The 5,694-nt window shown below is 38.7% G+C and overlaps 1 non-coding gene across 1 annotated transcript; it reads right to left on the minus strand.

Moving 5' to 3' along the window:
* Positions 1–5,243: 5,243 nt before the first annotated feature.
* On the minus strand, positions 5,244–5,316 carry Trnaa-ggc (transfer RNA alanine (anticodon GGC)). The gene has a single exon. It is a non-coding gene; the product is annotated as a tRNA-Ala (tRNA).
* Positions 5,317–5,694: the final 378 nt, after the last annotated feature.

Here is a 5,694-nt window from a genome sequence, read left to right on the forward strand (position 1 = left end):
AAATACACAATAAGAAAAGAAAGTCATTTAAATAAGGTAAGCAATCTAAGATGTTATCCAAGAAAAAGGATTTGCCAAAATTATAGAAAATAATGTACATAACAAGAAAGCAACTCTCCTTCCCTGTTTTAGTGAAAATAAAGATCCCTATGGATGGTTTAATACATTATTTATACTGTTTAGTGGAGAATATCTGTATTCATCAGTTTTCAATCAGTATAACAAATTATCTGAGGCAATGAATTTATAAGGATAAAAGGTTCATTTAACTCATGGTTCTGGAGGGTCCAGTTTAAGGTTGGGTGGTGGTCTCACAGCTTTGGGGCTCTGGTGAGGGTGCCAGATGGCAATGATGCATGTCCAAGTACAGAGCTCACATCATGGGTCAGGAGGCAGAAAATAACTGAAAGACTTGGGTCCCATGATCAGTGTTTTTTTAAAATATTTTTTACAGACTGCATTTTACAGTCTGTAAAAATGAATATTGAATGAAAATGAATTTTTGATTCATTGTAAACAGATGGGGTACATCATTCTATTTCTATGCTTCTGCATGATGTAGATTCACACCACTCATGTACTCATACATGTACGTAGGGTCATGATATCTGTCTCATTCCACCATTTTTCATACCTCCTCTCTCTCATTTTCCTCTAAAGTTCCTCTATTCTTTTCTCACCCCGTGCCCCCCCTCCCCCATTATATATCATCATAGCACACCTACAGTGATGTAAGGACCTACCACTAGGCCCCACCTGCTAACAGTTCACAGTACCTCCCAACAGCACCACCCTGGGGACAAAGTATTTAAAATATGGACTTCTGGGGGAATTCAACATCCAAACTGTAGCAACACCCCTCAGCAAATGTGCAAGCTACAAAGTAATATTAAGAGATTCACTTATAAACAACATATTGACATATTGCAAAGTCTTGGACATTGGACCTGTATAATTCATGTACTCAGACAACTGCTTTACTAAATAAAGAAGGCTACTGTATTCACTGGTGTTTCAACACAGAGTATGCTAAACTGATAGGAGAATGCCTGCATTTCCACGAATGGCTAGTTCTCAGCCTGTCTGCTGCCTCAACTCACTCAACAGGTGGTTCAGACCCATAAGACGTGGCTGCACAATTCCCCAGGGACAAACTAAAATCATTTCCTTTTCTCTCTCAGCCTAAGAAATCATAACAGAACATCAGCATGGGAGATGAATAACCTTGGGTAAGCTCCAAATTACTTTTTAAATAAATCATTGGAACTTTAGAAAAATAACAATGTACTTTTCATTCATTCATTTAACAAATATTTGTGGAGCACATGAAAGTTACCAGATACCATGCTGAGGACTAAAGTGAAGTCAGTGAATAGGCTTTCTGCTTTATTTTATCTGGTATCCAGAAAATAATGCAAGAAAATAGAAAAAGTCAGATTATGTATTATCATATATATCTATATATAATGTGACCTCATTTCAGTACAAATGTATAAACCAAAATATTCATACATTTGCATATGTAAAAGATACACAAACCAAAAAAAAAGTTTCCCCTCTAAATCAGTGGTGAGAGAACTCTTTTTGGTGAGGGGCTGGATAGTAAATATCATCAGCACTGTTGAGTCATACACTTCTAATTGCAGCTACTTGATTCTGTGATCATACTATGAAGGCAACTATTGAACATTCAGGTATAAACAAGAGAGGATGGTTGTGTCCCAATAAAACTTTATTTATAAAAAAAAGATGGTAGGCCAGATTTGATCCTTAGGTCATAATTTGCCAATGTCTGCTCTGAATTATTAAAAGTAGCTTCCTTTAAAAGAGTAAGACTTGAGACAGATCATTGATTTATGAGAAGTTTTTTTAACCTCATATACTTCTGTCTTATTTGAATATTTTGTTCACCACCAAATCCTCAGTACCCTGCACAATGCCTGGCTCATTATAGACATGAACAAAGAGTCAAGAAATCAGCAAGTGAAGTCTGAAAACTCATCATACTTAAAAAGTATCACATTTATTCTCTAAATTTTTATTTGTTCTAATTAGTTGCATATGACAATACATTTATACATTTGGCAGATCATACACAAATGGAGTGTAATCTCTCATTTTTCTGTTTATACAAATTGTAGGATCACATGGGTTATGCAGTATTATTCTTAAAAATACAATTTTAACTTAAAATACAAGCATTAATTATAATAAACATAATAGGTGAAATACAGGACATGCTGGGGGTGCATAAAAGGAACCTCAGGCCCAGACCAAGAGAATCAATGTTAGGTTCCCCAGGAACCAGAACCCAAGTTCACTAAGGTCTGCCCTAGTCATATCAAAGAGAAGTTAGCCCTTGCAGTGCACAAGCAACACAGAATTAGCCACCACATATCTAGTAGTCCGGCTGACAATCAGTTAAGGTGGAAGGCTCAAAAATGTCTGAGTTTAAGTTCTATGCCAGCAAGGCACATGTTGAGCTCTTCAAACTACCCTCCCTGAACCCATGCTGGTCCAAACAGGACAAATGTCAGGACAAGAGTCTGACTCCTCCACTGAGTGTAATGGCATCCAGACTCATTCATGAATGGAAAAATTGAAAGACACTCATGTTTTCTGCTGAAGCAGACTTTTGAGAACAGTGAGAAATTATAGGCTTGAGCTCTGCCCTAAAATCCCATCTGTGGACGGATACTGGTCTGTAGCAAACAAATGATCCATCACGTGTTTCAAGAGAGCAACCTTCAAACAAAGAAAAGAAAAAACACTGACTCTTTCCTGGAAGCCCACGCCACACAGAACTCCCCAAAATCTGTCACTTATAAGGTCCCCTAAGGAGGGCCTTTAGAACTCACCTCTGTAACTTTCACCTTCCTTCAAAAGAAATTACAAATAAAGCCAAGATCTGCCATTGAAGTTATTTTTAAAGCCAAAATGAATAGGTGAATTGATTAAATAAAAATAGGACACAGGAAAATAGAGGGGAGATCAGTGGATGTGGAGAAAAGAACTAGCCAGAGGGAGGGAGAAAGGTAGGGAAAGAGCAAGGACTGGGAAAAGTACATTCTATGCATTGGTTGTTATGTCAAAATGAACCCCAGCATTATGTACAACTAAAATGCAGTAATAAAAAAAGATTTAAAAAATAGGTGACAATGTTTCCAGAATAGCATAGCATCTTCTTTGTAGTAAACACAGTTAACCAGAACCTGCATATTCATATACAAAAACCCTCTTTGAACATTAGTTAGTTCTCATTATCAATCCTAGCTCAGGAAGGGGAAAAATTCTTACTTTTCTTCAGGAATTTGTGTGTGGATCTTTAGCTTCACTAGCTGATGGTAATTTGAATACAAATGAAAGTTAAGAGGTGATGGGGAGAAATGTAACTAAGGATAGAGGGGTGTCCAGAAGTCTGCCATCATAAAACTAGATCCCTCTTTCAAAAGATTGGATCCATATGCTTCATAGACTGTGTTCAAGCTCTATTGAAGCACTCCATGATTGGTTCTGTCATTAGCTTAAGCCTCATTTGAAATTTATATGCCCCAGTCCTAATTCCTAGTGAGTCCAATGAAAGGCTGAACACACTCCAGTGTTGGGGAAATGGGATTCTTCCCAACTACAGAATGTCTCAGTCTGTCCATGACCTTGACTTTTCTTCCTGCTCTTTCTCAATAGTTCCCATGGAGTCTTAGGGGCTTCCAAGTCTTTGAAAGCCTTGAGGTCCTTCTGCATACAACACCATATTTGTCTCTTGGCATCACATCTACAGAACAACCCCTAGCAGCCAGGTTCCATTCTTAGCCCTCTAGTGGCAGCTAAACTGATCCCCAGCTAGCTTCCTTAAGGACTTTTGGGGTATTTTAGAGCTATTCCTTGTGAGAAAGACTGAAATATCTGTGTCATGTCCTGACCTGTCCTTCTCAACCTTGAGACTTGCCAATGATGGAGACAGTGGTGGAACAGAAGCAGGAAGGCAGAAAAAGGGGAGATGAGAATTGACACTACTCTCATCTCCCTGGAGGTACCACTGAGAGGAAAGAAGAGAACATTCCTGGAATCAACTGGTTCTCTGTTCTAGGTCCTAGTAACCCATACCTGAAGAGATAATAGGGGAAACAAAGAAGGTTATTTCTTAATGTCAAGATGACAGGAAGTAGGCGTGGGGCTGGAAACAAGTTCTAGCAGGAAGTAGGCTCTCAGAGCTCCACGGCCAGTCAGAGGACTGGTTCTCTGGGAGAGGACATGGCATCTGGAACATCTATCTCTCTACCATGCTAATTAGCCTCCAAATCCCTTAACTCTTCATAGAAATTTAATAGCAGCAATTTCATCTGAATCTCCAGCTTCCCTGGACCATTAATATGCTCAGTAGCTGTTAAATCTTTAAATTCCAGAAATACACTAGAGTGCAGAGGTAGGAGAGAATATTTCCCTTTTCATATTCCAGATATACCTCTTTTGGGATCTCTTGAGGTTGCATATTCTTTCTTTCTGTCTTGAACAAGAATATTATATTTAATCAGGTCTCCAACATGGCTAAATAGGAATGATGGCCTTCATATTTAATAAAAGTGGAAAACTGGGGTAGACTGAAGAGTCTTTTAAAATCAACATTTCAGATTTCCAAGTCAGTAGGTTCAATCATTTTCTTTGTCAAAACATAGTCCTTTCAGTTTTATTTTGTTGTTTTTGTTTCTATGATTTATTCTTTAAAATTTATTCTTTATGATTTATTCTTTTGTCTTTGACCCAAGACAAGCCTCAAATAAAAATTGTCCATCACTTGGAATTTCTATCCTCCTTTCCCTTCTTACTTACCCAAATTGGATTTCCTACTCAGAGGCTATGCCCAAGGACCTGTCATGTCCACAGCACAACATTCAGTCATTCACTTACAAAATTTTTCCTGGCACATAAGAGCACAGAAGATACAAAATGAAAAAGACACTGATCCTGTGTTGGGGAAATTGACAGTTTAGCTGGATTCTGCCTTCACAGACAGAGATTGCACTGGAAGTAAAACAGAGAGATACCCGAATCTGCCCAAGGGAACACAGCATTCTTCCTGGAGTAAAGATAGAGAGATCCTGGGGTATGTGGTTCATGGATCCTCAAAATATCACAGAGAACCTATCATGTGCTGGGGAATATTTTAAACTTATGACAGACTATGTGGCTCTTTTCTCATGGGGTTTACATATCTTGCATAAAAAAACAGTGTTTTTTTTTTTTTTTGGAGGTGCTGGGGATTGAACCCAGGTCATTGGGCATGCCAGGCAAGTGCTCTACCAGCTGAGCTACATCCCCAGTTCCAATGACAACAGAGATATTAAAGAAATTAATTTTTTAAAAAAACAGGTAATGAATGGCAAATGCAAGGTTGAAAAAATATGGGTTGACATGATATGTTTTAGGTAAGGTGATGGAGAAAATCCTCTCTAAAAAGGTGGCATGAAACTGTGACTTGGAAAATAAGATGGAGGCAAGTCAGCCAAGATTCAGGGGCAGAGATGTCCAAGCAGAAGTCCCAAGAGGTGTAATGCTTCAAGGGGGAAAAGCACAGCCTGTTCTTGGACAGCAAGAGGGTTCATGGAGCTGATGTTGGAGGAGTGAAAGGGGTCAGAGAAGGGGTGATGACACCCCTTGTGACACTTGGACAGAGGTCAAAGTAAGGGGTCTGAATTT

The sequence above is a fragment of the Sciurus carolinensis genome, assembly GCF_902686445.1.
Source record: "Sciurus carolinensis chromosome 14 unlocalized genomic scaffold, mSciCar1.2 scaffold_126_arrow_ctg1, whole genome shotgun sequence".
Taxonomy (NCBI): Eukaryota; Metazoa; Chordata; class Mammalia; order Rodentia; family Sciuridae; genus Sciurus; species Sciurus carolinensis.